Source organism: Durio zibethinus, chromosome 24 (assembly GCF_047325235.1).
Source record: "Durio zibethinus cultivar Kanyao isolate XHJ-2024 chromosome 24, ASM4732523v1, whole genome shotgun sequence".
Lineage (NCBI taxonomy): Eukaryota > Viridiplantae > Streptophyta > Magnoliopsida > Malvales > Malvaceae > Durio > Durio zibethinus.
This window is the reverse complement of record NC_143185.1, coordinates 12,437,057-12,452,995: the sequence shown is the minus strand read 5'-3', so window position 1 is coordinate 12,452,995 and position 15,939 is coordinate 12,437,057. Positions and strand designations below refer to the sequence as shown.

Genomic DNA, 15,939 nt, shown 5'->3' with positions numbered 1-15,939 from the left:
TATTAATTAAAATAATATTTATAATTACTAATATTATTAATATATATTATCATTATATATTAGGATAGTTATTAGGAATAAAGTAATGCTAATTAAACTACTATTGTATTAATTTGTTACTCATAAAATAACTACAATTAATCATTATAATTATAATTTAAAATATAACATTTAATTAATCGATAATTAATAAGTATCTCTTTTATCCTTTCTATAATATTAAAATACCAATAAATTAAGTATGTTTATTTAATTTATATTTAATTAATATAAACTTGTTTACTGAATTAAATTTAAATAGTTTATTGTTATCGATTAATATAATATAATAAATATTATATAATTATAATTAAAGTTTAGGTATTTTAATATAAAATTAATATATCTATTTTATTCAATTTGATAATTAAACTAAATAAAATAGTTTATAATTATACTTAATAATATTATATTATTTAATTAAATCCTTTCTATAATATCAACTTATAGAATTATTTTCTAAATCTCTTATAATTTTTTAAAGTATTTATTTAATTAAAATAATATCATAATACTAATTTTAATTTTATTAAAGTTCATTTAAATTTAATAATATTTAAAATTTTTTGATTGAATGTTTTTAATATTCATATAAACTTGTTACAATTTAAAATAAATAAATAGAGATCAATCATTTATATTATTATAAATATTTGAAATAAATAATTGTTCAAATAGTTAAACTAATTAAACTGATTTAGTAAACAAATTTATTTTTTAACTCTCTTACTTATTAATTTTCAAAATATTAATAAATTAATATTATTTTATTTTAAACAAACTTATTTGAAAGCAAAATTGTTTTATGACAAAACAAAAGGTCATAATAATTTGAAATTGATAATTATTCAAATAGTCAAATTATTTGAACTAATTCGCCAAATGGAATTATCTTTTTAAATCTCTTGCTTATTATTTTTGAAATATTAAAATAAATAAATATTATATAATTAATAATTAATTTTATAATTAATCTAATAATTGATATTTTGAATAAATTATTAATATTATTAATAATTTAATAATCCAATTAGAATTTAACATATATTAATTTTTTGTTATAATTATAATAGAAAATTGCAAATTATCACAAAAATTAATCACTTAGTTATTATTTTCTATTAATAAATAAGTTAAAAAAATAAATCTTTTTATCAAACTAGTTCAAATAGTTTTGACTATTTGAGCAATTATTTATTTCAAATTGTTATGACTTTTTGTTCTATTATAAAACAATAGTTTCTATTTATACAAACTTATTTGGATTAAAATAATACTAATTTATTAATATTTCAACAATTGATAAGTAAAAAATTTATAAAATAAATATGTTTACAGAACTAGATCAAATAGTCATGACTATTTGAAAAATTCTCTATTTCAAATTGTTATGACTTTTGTTTTGTCATAACAAATTATTTTAGTTCATATAAGCTTATTTAAAATAAATAATTATGGATAATTGTCATTAAATGCATTGACAAAACTATTGTGAGTTATTTCAAATAGATTTGAGATAAATTAAAAAAGATTTAAAAGATAAATCTGTTTATCAAACTAGTTTAATTGTTATAACTATTTGAATAATTATTTATTTCAAATTGTTATAACCATTTTGTTTTATCATAAAATAATTGTTTCTATTCGTATAGTCTTATTCAGAATAAAGTAATGCTAATTCAAAATTAATAAGCAATAGATTTAGAAAATGTATCTGTTGGCCTTATCAGTGCAAATAATTATTAATGCTTGAACAAATATCTATTTCAAATAGTTATAACCTTTTGTTTTGTCACAAAACAATTGTTTCTATTCATACAAGCTTATTCGAAATAACATAATTCTAATTTATTAATATTCCAAAAATTTACAAGTAAGAGATTTAAAAAATGAATCTATTTACTGAATAAGTTCAAATCGTTATGGTTATTTGAACAATTATCTATTTCAAATTGCTATGACCTTATATTTTGTCATAAAACAATTTTTTCTATTCATACAAACTTATTTCAAATCCATTTACTGAATAAGTTCAAATAGTTATGACTGTTTGAATAATTATTTATTTCAAATCATTATGACCTTTTGTTTTGTCATAAAACAATTATTTTTGTTCATAAAAGCTTATTCAGATTAAAATAATATTAATTTATTAATATTTCAATAATTAATAAGTAAAAGATTTAAAAAATAAATATGTTTATCAAATAAATTCAAATAGTAATAACTATTTAAATAATTATCTATTTCAAATTGTTTTGATCTTTTGTTTCGTCATAAAAAATTGTATCAATTTATATAGGCTTATTTGAAATAAAACAATACTAACTTATCAATATTCAAAAAATTAATGAGTAAGAGATTTAAAAAATGAATTTGTTTACCGAACAAGTTCAAATAGTTATGACTATTTGAACAATTATCTATTTCAAATCATTAAGACCTTTTATTTTGTCATAAAATAATTGTTTACGTTCATAGAAGCTTATTTCAAATAAAATAATATAAATTTACTAATATTCTAAGGATTAATAAGTAAAAATTTTAAAAATAAATCTATATTAGTATTATTATAGAAGACTACAAATCAATATCTATTTTATCTATTAAATATATTTATAAAACTAATTTATATAATATTGATTAGGGCATTTATACAAGATATCTATTATTTTAAATTATTAATAATTATTAATTTATATATCGATAAAAATATTAAATAGATTAATATTAATATTATTTCAAATACGCTTATTATTCTTAATAGATTAATTTTATTATTTAATCTAATTATTATATGTTTATTAGTATAATTATTATATGTTTATTAGTAAGAGCTAAAATAATTATTATAAAATATTAATCAAATTATTTAATAATATTTAGTTATTATATATTTTAATTATTAAAATAATTAATATAATTATAACGGTTTAAAATTCATTCAATCTTTATTAATTGTAAGGATTTATAATAATTAATAAATCAATTAAGTCATGAGTATAATTAATAATTCATACCTATTATTATTAATTTTTAATATTGATTATAAAATAAATTAAAGATAATATATATTGAATCTATTAATTTTAATAGATAAATTATTTAATTTTTATTTTAATATTAATAATTTAATAAGTTTATTATACAAGCACATAATTGCTTACAAAAAATCAATAATTCAAATAAGCCTATATAAATTGATACAATTTTTTAATAACTAGTTATAACTAAATAACTATTTTATTATCTATGTTATTAACTATATAGATTAAATATATTTATTTTAAAGCTTATTCTCTTATTAATTTTAAAATTAATATTAGTCAAAAAAACCATATAGATAATAATTATGATTTATAAATCTAATTGATTTTTATTATTATTTCAAAAATTAATAATAGGTATGATAATTAGATTTTTTAAGATTTATATTAAAACTAATTAATAAAAATCAAATAGATTAAATCTTTTAATCATAACAATTAAAATAACAATTAAATAAATTGATTATTAAAATTAATAACAAGTTTAATAGTATTTATATATTATATTATAATAATTTAAATATATTTTTACTAGTTATATTTAATACTATAATATATATTAATTTTAAATATTAAATCTAATTTATTAAGGAATTACTAACTGTATAGATTATAACTAAGAATTTAAAATATTTTAGTTAATTATTTAATACATAGTATTTTTTAAATCTCTTAGTTATGAATTTGTAGAATATTATTAATTTAGTATTATTTTATTTCAAATAAATTTATACAAACAAAAATAATTATTTTATGACCAAACAAAATATTATAACAATTTGGAATAGACAATTGTTCAAATAGTTATAATTATTTGAACTTATTTAGTAAACAGATTTATTTTTTGAATCTTGTACTAATTCTAGAAATATTAATAAATTAGTATTATTTTATTTCAGATAAACTTATACATTAAAAAATAATTGCTTTATGACAAAATAAAAAGTACTAACAATTTTATTTCAAATAAGCTTGTATGTTGAAAAACAATTGTTTTATGACAAAATGAAAGGTAATAACAATTTGAAATAGATAATTGTTCAAATGGTCATAATTATTTAAACTAAGTCAGTAAACTTATTTATTTTTTAAATCTCTTAATTTTCAAAATATTAAGAAAAGTAGTATTATTTTTATTTTGGATAAACTTTTTGTGAACTAAAACAATTGTTTTATTACAAAAACAAAAATTCACAACAATTTTAAATAGATAATTATTTAAATAGTCATAACTATTTGAACTTGTTCAATAAACAACTTTAGTTTTTCAAATATCTTGCTTATTAATCTTTCAAAAGTTAATAAATTAGTATTATTTTCTTTCGAATAAGCTTGTATGAACTAAAACAATTATTTTATGATTAAACAAAAGGTTAGAATGATTTGAAATAGATAATTATTCTAACAATCTTAATTATTTGAACTGATTAGCAAACACATTTATTTTTTAAATCTCTTACTTATTACTTTTCAAAATATTATTAAATCAGTATTATTTTTATTTGAATCAACTTATATGATAAAAAAACAATTGTTTTATGACAAAACAAAGATCATAACGATTTGAGATTAATATTTATTCAAATAGTCATAACTATTAGAACTGCTTTGAAAAACAACTTTAGTTTTTAAATCTCTTGCTTAATAATTTTTGAAATATTAATAAAGCAGTACTATTTTATTTTGAGATAAGTTTTTATTAACTGAAACAATTGTTTTATGATAAAACAAAATGTCAAAATAATTTTAAACAAATAATTATTTTAATAGTCATATCTATTTAAAATTGTTCAGTAAATAGATTTATTTTTTTAAATCTCTTGCTTTAATTTTTTTAATGTTAATAAATTAGTATATTTTATTCCAAATAAGCTTGTATGAACTGAAATAATTGTTTTATGACTAAACAAAATGATAGAATGATTTGAAATAGATAATTATTCTGATAGTCTTAACTATTTGAACTAGTTCAGCTAACATATTTATTTTCTAAATCTCTTATTAATTTTTGAAATATTATTAAATTAGTATCATATTAATCCAAATAAGCTTGTATGAAAGGAAACAATTGTTGTATGACAAAATAAAAATCATTATGATTTGAGATAGATAATTGTTCAAACAGTTATAACTATTTGAATTAGTTTAGTAAATAGATTTAGGTTTTAAATCTCTTATTAATTTTCAAAATATTAATAAATCAAAATTATTTTATTTTGAATATTTATGTATGAACAGAAACAATTGTTTTATGATAAAACAAAAGGTCATAACAATTTGAAATAGCTAATTGTTCTAATAGACATAACTATTTGAACTTATTCGATAAACAGATTTATTTTTTAAATCTCCTACTTATTAATTTGTAAAATATTAATAAAGTAGTATTATTTTATTTTGAATAAATTTGTATGAATAGAAACAATTGTTTTATGATAAAACAAAAGATCATAACTATTATAAATAAAAAATTGTTTAAACAATTATAACTATTTGAGCTTAATAATAATTAAATAATCAATATTTATTATATAATAAAACAATAAGAACAAAATAAACATTATATATTTAATGTTTTAATATTGTTTCAATTAAACAATAAAAAGCTCCCATTTATATTAATATGTTAATATTAATATATAGTTTTATTAATAATTAGATTAATATATTTTATTTGATATTTTAAATTATTAATAATTGTTTTATGAGAAAACAAAGATCATAAACTCTTTGAGATTGATATTTGTTTAAATGGTCATAACTATTTGAACTGGTTTGAAAACAGCTTTAATTTTTAAATATCTTGCTTATTAATTTTTGAAATATTAGTAAAATAGTATTATTTTATTTCGTATAAGTTTTTATGAACTGAAACAATTGTTTTATTACAAAATAAAAAGTCATAATGACTTTAACTAAAAAATTGTTCAAATAGTCAAATCTATTTAAAATTGTTCAGTAAACAAATTTATATTTTTAAATCTCTTACTCATTAATTTTTCAAATGTTAATAAATTAATATTATTTTATTTTAAATAAACTTATATGAACTGAAATAATTGTTTTATGACTAAACAAAGGTTAGAATGATTTAAAATAGATAACTGTTTTAATAGTCTTAACTATTTGAACTGGTTCGGTGAACATATTTATTGTTTTAAATCTCTTACTTATTAATTTTTGAAATATTATTTTAATCTGAATAAGCATGTATGGAAATAAACAATTATTTTATGAAAAAATAAATATCATAATGATTTAAGATAGATAATTGTTCAAATAGTCATAACTATTTGAACTATTTTTGTAAATAGATTTAGTTTTTAAATCTTTTATTAATTTTCAAAATATTAATAGATCAATATTATTTTATTTTGCCAATTTTGCATGAACAAATTGTTTTATGACTAAACAAAAGATCATAACGATTTAAAATAGATAATTGTTCAAATGACATGATTATTTGAACTTGTTCGATAAACATATTTATTTTTTAAATCTCCAACCTATTAATTTTCAAAATATTAATAAATTAGTATTATTTTATTCCAAATAAACTTGTATGAATTGAAAAAATTGTTTTATGATAAAACAAAAGATCATAACTATTTGAAATAAATAATTGTTCAAACATTCATAACTATTTGAACTTGCATGTTAAACAAATTTATTTTTTTAACTCTTTTACTTATCAATTTTTGGAATATTAATAAGCTAGTACTATTTTATTTCAAATATGCTTGTATGAATAGAAACATTTGGTTTATAATGAAACAAAAGGTCATAACTATTCGAAAAAGATAATTGTTAAAATAGTCATAACTTTTTGAACATGTTCAAAAAATAAATTTATTTTTAAATTTTTTACTTATTAATTTTTGAAATATTAATAAATTTATATTATTTTATTCAAAATAAACTTGTATGAATAGGAATGGTTGTTTTATGACAAAACAAAAGGTCATAACGATTTGAAATAGATAATTATTCAAATAGTCATAACTATTTAAACTTGTTCAGAAAATAGTTTCATTTTTAAAATCTCTTACTCATTATTTTTTGGAATATTAATAAATTAGTATTATTTTATTTTGAATTAGCCTATATGAATTGATACAATTGTTTTAGGATGAAACAAAAGGTCAAAATGATTTTAAATAGATAATTACTCAAATAGTTATGACTATTTGGACTTGTTTGGTAAATATATTTATTTTAAAAATCTTTTACTTATTAATTGTCAAAATATTAAAAAATTAATATTATTTTAATCCAAATAAGCTTGCACGGAGAAAAACAATTGTTTTATGATAAAACAAAATGTCATAATAGTTTGAAATAAAAAATTGTTCAAACAGTTATGACTTTTTTAACTTATTTGGTAAACAAATTTATTTTATAAATCTTTTACTTATTAAATGTCTAAATATTAATAAATTTGTATAATTTTATTTGAAATAGGCTTGTATGAGTAGAAAAAATTGTTTTATGATAAAATAAAAGGTCATAATGATTTGAAATAGATAATTGTTCAAATAATCATAACTATTTGAGTTTGTTCGAAAAATAGTTTCATTTTTTAAATCTCTTACTCATTGTTTTAAGAATATTAATAAATTAGATTTATGTTATTTCAAATAAGCTTTTACAAACAGAACAATTTTTTTGTGATAAAACAAAAGGTCATAACTATTTGAAATAGATAATTGTTCAAACAATCATAACTATTTGCACTAGTCAGGCCAATAGATTCATTTTTTAAGTCTGTTACTTATGAATTTTCAAAATATTAATACATTAGCATTACTTTATTCCGAATAAGACTATGAACAAAAACAATTATTTTATGACAAAGCAAATGGTCATAATGATTTGAAATAAAGAATTGTTTAAATAATTATAACTAACTGAACTGGTTTAGTAAACAGTTTATTTTTTAAATCTCTTACTTCTTAATTTTCAAAATATGAATAGATTAATACTATTTTATTCCAAACAAACTTATATGAACAAAAACATTTGTTTTATGAAAAAAGAAAAAGTCATAACGATTTGAAATAGATAATTGTTCAAATAATCATAATTATTTGAACTAGTTTGACAAACAAAATTATTTTTTAAATCCCATACTTATTAATTTTTTAAATATTAATAAATTTGTTTTATTTTATTCTGAATAAGTTACTAAGAACTAAAAAAATTATTTTATGACAATAAAATAATTATTGATATATTGTTATGTCAATTATAACAAATTATTATTTATTAAATTATTAAGATATGATTATTTTAGAATATATCTAAAAATTTATTATTCTTATGGCCATTTCGTTAAATGGTCAATTATTAAATCAATTATCTTTTAAATTAATAATTATTACTTATTCTTATTTATTATCTTTAATTAATAATCAAGTAATTATTATTAATTTGTTTACAATGACCAATATTTATTAAATTATTTTAATTTTGTTATTTATTTAATTGATATATTTTGTTATTAATAATTAATATTCAAGTAATTAGAACTGAAACCTAAGGTGATTTGTTTAAGTTTATAATAGTTATATACCTTTTTAAACAATTATCTATTTCGAATCGTTATAACTATTTGTTTTGTTATAAAACAAATGTCTCTGTTTATACAAGCTTATTACAAATAAAATAATATAAATTAATTAATATTCAGACAATTAATAAGTATAACATTTAAAAATAAATATGTCTATCAAACAAATTCAAACAGTTATAACTATTTAAAGTATTATTTATTTCATATCATTATGACTTTTTGTTTCATTATAAAACAATTGGTTCTATTTATTCAAACTTATTCAGATTAAAATAATACTAATTTCTTAATTTTTAACTAATAAGTAAAAAAATTTAAAAATAAATCTATTTAACGAGCAAGTTTAAATAGTCATGGTTATTTGAATAATTATCTATTTCAAATCATTATGACCTTTTGTTTTGTGATAAAATAATTTTTTTCTATTTATCTAATATTTGAATTGTTTCAACTTATTAAATTAATAAGTAATTTATTAATTACTCTTTGATTCTATTTTCAAAGTCCTTTTCATCTTTCCCTCACGAAACTTGTTCGCTATCGGTCTCTCACTCGTATTCAGCCTTGGATAAAATTTACTATCTAATTGGGGTTGTATTCCCAAAAAAAAAACTCGACTCATAGACAACACCTCATGGTGCGATAAGATCCAGGCATAATAGGGCTCTCACCCTTTACGGTGCCTTTTTTCAAGGTACTTAGGTTTGGTCCATCACTGAAGATGCTTATACAAACTACAATTCAAACATGGAGATGCTTAATTCTCAAGCTAGGCTCTTTTCGGTTCACTCGTCGTTACTAGGGGAATCCTGGTAAGTTTATTTTCCTCAACTTTTTGATATGCTTAAACTCAACGAGTCACAATGTGAGCATCGACCGAATGATGCAGGGGGTTCGATGAGGTCTGGATGGGCAATGTGCACGTATCACTGGAACAAGGCATGCAATGAGCTTTACCATTGACGATCATGACACTATCATTGTTAGGGACTCATTTTTAGACCAACCACAATCACAAGATCATAGGAAGCCATTTTTTGCCCTTTCAATCGGAGTTGATAAACCAGAGGTTGGAAGGTGATGATGCATGACACCCAGGTAGGTGTGCCCTTGGCTTAAGGGCTTGTGGCGCAACTTGTGTTCAAAAACTTAATAGTTCACGAGATTTTACAATTCACACCAAGTATCACATTTCACTGCATTCTTCATTGATATGAGAGCCAAGATATTCATTCCCAATAGTTGTTTTGGTTTTTCTTGGCAAAAAAAGCCATGGTGCTGCCCACGTATGCACTGCAAATGGGGTGGCGATAGCACATTTGCTCTTTTTTATTTAGGTTTCTTGGCACAATTTATGCTCGAGGTTTGTTATTTGGTCACAGGCAATGATGCTGATCGTTTCATTTGCTCAGGAGGTAGAACAAAGTGTTGTCGCACATGCCTAAGGCCAGAAGGGGCTCAAGCCACGGAGGCATCCTTACCCCCTTAATGTTTCGTTAACACATTCATAGGTCATTTGTTGTGCTAGTTTTGACAATGATCCTTCCGTAAGTTCACCTATGGAAACCTTGTTATGACTTCTCCTTCCTCTAAATGATAAGGTTTAGTGGATTACTCGCAACGTCATAAGTAGTGAATGGTCCATGTCGCTGCAATATGAACACTTCAGTAGACTATTCGATTGGTAGGAGTGACAGGTGGTGTGTACAAAAAGTAGGGACGTAGTCAACGTGACACTTATTAGGAATTCCTCGTTGAAGACCAATAATTGTAATGATCTATGCCTATTACGATGAAATTTCAAAGATTACCTAGGCCTATTGGCTAAGGCTATAGACTCGTTGAATACATCAGTGTAGTGCACGTGCAACCCAAAACATCTAAAGGCATCATAGACCTATTATTACCTCAAACTTCCTTGGTCTAAATAGCAGTAGTCCCTTTAAGAAGCTAGCCATAAAGGATCATCTCCTCGTAGCTAGTTAATAGGTTGAGGTCTCATTCATTAATAGAATTAAGTAGAAAAATCACTCTACCAACTAAGAACAACAATACACCACCATCTATAGAATCAAGAAAAAGCTCTCAGTATGTTAATCCTTACTATGTTTGGACCTAATAAGTTTTCTTGTGTTGAGTCAAATTAAACCACAAGCTCCACTTCTAGTGATGCCCTTCCATCAATTCTTTTAAGTTTTAGCCTTGCAACCGTACTCCCCCTAGAATCTAAAGACTTTGATTTTTCATAAGGTGTTGACGGAATCCTAAAAGTAACATTTGTTGATCTTTGGTCGGCATCATTTATAGTTGAGACTATGATGGTATTTGATCAACTTTGAGCCCCCAACTTTCATTCTTGATTAATGAAAACATCTTTGGCAAATGCTTTCGTAATTGTTCATTTTTCATAAATCCAAGAATTTCACCTCTAACTATAAAATACGAATGCCCCTAACTATCCCTGTTAATCATTACTCTGATCCCAAAGGCCAACACAATAGCACCAAAATTTTATGATGTTATCCTATGCTAATGTATACAAACATAGGCCTACTTTGAGCACTCTAATTTCTTCATAGTAACATCGCCAAAGGAATGACCTAGCTAGTTAAGGTCAGGAGTGCATCATTGGTTATAAGGATAAGTAGACTGGTGCTCACCATAAGATAGACCAGATGACTCAACCCTAGTTCCAACTACGAGTTTTTTAACTATAACAACTTAAATATATGCTATTGGAGCTAGAATTATCGTGACTACTAGCACTAGACTTGCCTTCTAATAGATCCTCATTAAGGGATTTAGATTGTATTTATTTCAATTACTAGACTTATAGAGCCCGGTATTGTTATTTATTATCACAACCTCCCTGTGTCAATATTGGGTAATTTTTCACCTGCAGCCTTCCTTGGATGTATTAGCCTTTTCTTAGGTTCCTTTTTTGGAATCAAACCCTAATTCTCTGTCACCGGTCACCACCATAATAGGCCATTATCCTACCATCAAAAATTGATAGGGTAGAAATTTGAATAATGCATTGCTGGCTCAAAGGTCGTACGATCCGTCAAGCTATAATGAATCATTAGAGCAAAGGGCAAAGCCCACATTGACCTTTAATCTAATAAATGCATCCTTTCCAAAAGCAGGGGTTATTGTATGCTTTAGTTGTAGAATTACTACGATTATCTAAGTAGTAGATACCATCAAACAAACTATAACTAATTTAATGAGCCATTCACAATTTCACAATCTAAATTAGTTCATACTTACATGCATCGCTTAATCTTTGAGACAAGCATATGACTACTGGTAGGATCAACCAAGTAGCATTCTTTTAGAACATTGGGACTACATAAGCCTTAACGCACTAACTAAGTGGTAGAAAGAGCCAATAGGGAGCACAAGCATCGTGTATGTTGAGCACATTAAATGCAAAACTTTGGATGCACAAGGGCTAAGGGTCAGTGTCCACAAAACATTTTGCATTCGAGAGCATGAATGAACACTAGTGTACCATTGCGACCACGGGGGTTTGGGTGGCACACTTAGGGACAAAGGGCATAATTAAGGTATGACTCATAACCCCAAGGACACAAAGCATATGAGGGATGGCAAGATATTTGATTTCCTTTAATTTAGGTATGCAACTCAAGATCTTGATCGCACCCCTAGGGTACGATGACCACATGAGAGAAATTAAAGAGGGTGATGATTGACAGTTCGATGCATCGAGCTTAAAGCCTACCAACACGCATAATCATAGTACTACTCATATGCCTATTGCATACAAGTGGTAACATTCATGCACATTGGTCCATAACCCACCCAATCGATTACACAATGAGCAGGTAGAGGAAATGATACATGAGCCACACCACAACCACTTGGCAAGGGAAAAACACAAATAAGGGCCACGAGATTGCACCTATCATCTAACAGGCAACAACAGCATAACACCACTAATGCTTGGTTTGGCCAGGATTGTATATGCAAACTTTGCTGTCACCACCCTAGAAGGACATTACCTAATTCAAGGACTTGCTCCTAGGGTCTTAGGCAGCATCGACTGCATGCATGGCTTGGCCAAACTAAGGCATTTTTTATGGTCAACGAAAAGGGACCATGAGACTATCAAATACCTAAAAGACTTAGCCAGCCTAAGCTCGTTATCATAGCTTCTACTTGCACCACCCCAAAGAGTCTTTGCATGATTTAGGGACTTGGTCTTAGGGTATGGGACAACATTAGCCATAGGCACAGGCTTGAGCTCGACCTTTTTTGAGTGCATGTCAACTGGTCAAGGCATAGACTCTTATGAGTCACTGAAGTAACCAGTCTCTGGACAACACAACCAAAAGGCATGCATGGCTTAGATTTTGCCTTAGGGACATTGTCATGGATGTGCGCAATGAGAAACCCATCACGTACACCTACTCCCTTTGAAGAAAAGAGAGAGAGCACCCGGACAACCAAACCCTAAAAAGTATAAGAGATTTTATAAATATGCTAGCATATACATTAAAGTGTCTAAAATGGGGACACTTTTTTTAAATGGGCGTATCCCACGCCAAGGGTTCGTAGGTGCCAATGGTGGTAGAGGCTTAAGTCTGTATCAAGACCCAATATATGTCGATGGTGTACGAGGTAAGTACCTACAGCAAGGGCCAGCATGTGCCAATAGTGATGGAGATAACTGTTCACATGAAGGGTCATATTTTTCTGATTCTGATCAAAGTAGGTGCATGCACCAAATACTAGCATGTGCCGATAGTGATCGAGGTAAGTGCCCATACCAAAGGTTAGCTTATGCTGATAATGGTCAAGGCCTTGGTCAAAGTTTGATTCTAGGCCACGGTGCACACACTAGGCTTAGACATGTGCTGGTGTCACATTTTTTTGCCTAAGGCACCATCACTAAAGCATCGCCAGAGAACCTAATCGACAGCATTGGGGGTTTCGGTAATTAGGAAAGGGGGTTAGGGGGTGTGTGCATATGATATGCAATGGATGATGGCCCTTGACCCTTATATTGGCTCTTTATCCCCTAAGCAACCTCGACAGCCCTTTTAAAGAGCATAAGAGCTTTTATTGTTTGTAGCCAGTAGCCAGTAGCCATTCAAGTGTTTGAAATGAGGATTTTTTTCAAATGGACATAAAATCTTCCACACTTTGACACTTTAGCTGAATTTTTTTATGGATGCCAACAGAAATACAAGGATCACCTATACCAAATTTGAGGCCAAAACTCCTAAAAAATTTTCAAAAAATCCTAGATTGTAAAAATTTTAAAAATTGTAAAAAAAAAAAAGTTATCTTGCTGTGAAACTTCATAAAAAGGCTTAAGGGACCATTATATGAATTTATCCATAAAAATGGTATTGGCATGGCAAAAATATGAAGTTATGTCTGAACCCACCTATTGTCTAATCGTGAAGCACGTGGTGCATGGCCCAGCATGTGCTAATGGTGTTTGAGTGAATTGCCTGCATAAAGGGCCAACGTATGCTGAGACCAAGGGTGAACATGTCTCGATGGTGATCGAGGCATGTGAATGTGTCATAGTTTACATGTTGGTCCAGGCTTAGGGGTTTTCTCTAAGTTAAAGAACAATTTCGATTCTAGGGGGATAAGATCCAACAACTAGGGGGCTAAGCCTTGAGGCAATCATAGGGAATTGCCCAAAACATTGGTATTGGCAGTGATCAAAACTTGAAAGGCTCAAGCATTATGTTTAAGTTTAGAAGAATTGAGCCAGCCCCTAGTGTAGGCACTAGTGAGTGCTTATATCAATTTATAAGCCATAAAAATGGCATTGGCACTATAGAAATATAAAGATCTGTCTGAACCCACCTACTACCCTATCATGTTATGCATGGCGTATGGCTTAAACCCAAGATATCCTTGTGTGATGTGCAGCCCAGCATGTGCCAATGGTGTTCAAGAGAACTAACCGCACAAAAGGCTAATATGTGTCGATGGTGGTCGAAGCATGTGCTAAGACCTAGGTCAACGTGTCCTAATGGTGGTTAAAGCATGTGTATGTGTCACTGTTCTAGTGGAATAAAGTCCGATAACCAAGGGGACCAAGCTTTGAAACCTATTGGAGGCTCAAGTTATGGGGAACTAACCCAAAACAATGGTATGGGCAATGATCAATTCTTTAGAAGCTCAGGCACGGTGTTCAGGTTCGACATACTTAAGCCAAGCCCAAGTGTGGGAGCTAGTAAGCACTTATATGAATTTACAAGCCATAAAAATGCTACTAGTATGGCAGAAATATGAAGATGTGCTTGAACCCACCTACTACCTGGTCATGGTGTGCTGCTCGGGCCTAGGATACCTTCGTATGGTGCGTGACCCAGCATGTGCCTAGACCAAGGGCCAACATGCCCTGATGGTGGTCGAAGCATGTGCATGTATCACAATCTGCAAACTGGTCTAAGCCTAGGGGTTTTATTCGAGTCGAGTAATAGTTCCAATTCTAGAAGGACAGGGTCTGACAGTCGAAAAGACCAAACCTTAAGGCTTATTGCAAGCCCAAGTCACGGGGAACTAGTTTAGGCCAATGGTATAGGCAGTGATCAAGACTTTAAAAGCTCAAGCACATGTTCAAGTTTAGCAGAGTTGAGCTAGACCTAAGTGTGAGTGCTAGTGAGCAATATGTGGGCACATGGTCAGACCTAGGTTCGAGCACTGATAATCAAGGTACAGGCGCATGGTCAGACCTAGGTGCAGCCATGCCTAAATACAATATTGGAAGGATCAGATTTGTAGGCTTTTAGAAGGCCTAGTACTACAACATAATCTTTGACAAGCTAGAATTATGACGAGCACTTGAGCTTTGTAGGCTAACTTAGGCACATGGAATCAATTCCCTATCCAAGGTCATACGTGGTTTGGCTTAAGATCAGAGCTTGTGACACATACACTAAGCATCATTTCATGCCAATGGTGATCAAGGGGTAGACAAGTGCCTTGGGTGGGAGGGTCATGGTATACATGCAATAGCAAGTGTCAGCATTTGTCACAAATGTGTCTAAGGCAACAACCAACACTAAAGACCAGCTTGTGCCAATAGTGATCAAGGCAAGTACCCACTCAAACATTGCATGCATTTGGTGATGGTGTCCAAGGCAACATCCTGCATAAAGGGGTCAGCATCTGCTGACAATGTTGGATGTGGTTGCCCATGTAGCAATCAAAGGACAAAGGCAATCGATGGCATTTGAGGTAACAACCTGCACCTAAGGTCAGTGTATGTTGATGAAGATTAAGGTAAGT

General features: G+C 26.7%; 1 non-coding gene and 1 pseudogene across 1 annotated transcript; both read right to left on the bottom strand.

Moving 5' to 3' along the window:
* Positions 1-9,746: 9,746 nt before the first annotated feature.
* On the bottom strand, positions 9,747-9,902 carry LOC149511922 (5.8S ribosomal RNA). Its single transcript, XR_016333428.1, has one exon. It is a non-coding gene; the product is annotated as a 5.8S ribosomal RNA (ribosomal RNA).
* Positions 9,903-10,192: 290 nt separating this feature from the next.
* On the bottom strand, positions 10,193-11,984 carry LOC149511921 (18S ribosomal RNA; annotated as a pseudogene).
* Between the last annotated feature and the right edge of the window lie 3,955 nt (positions 11,985-15,939).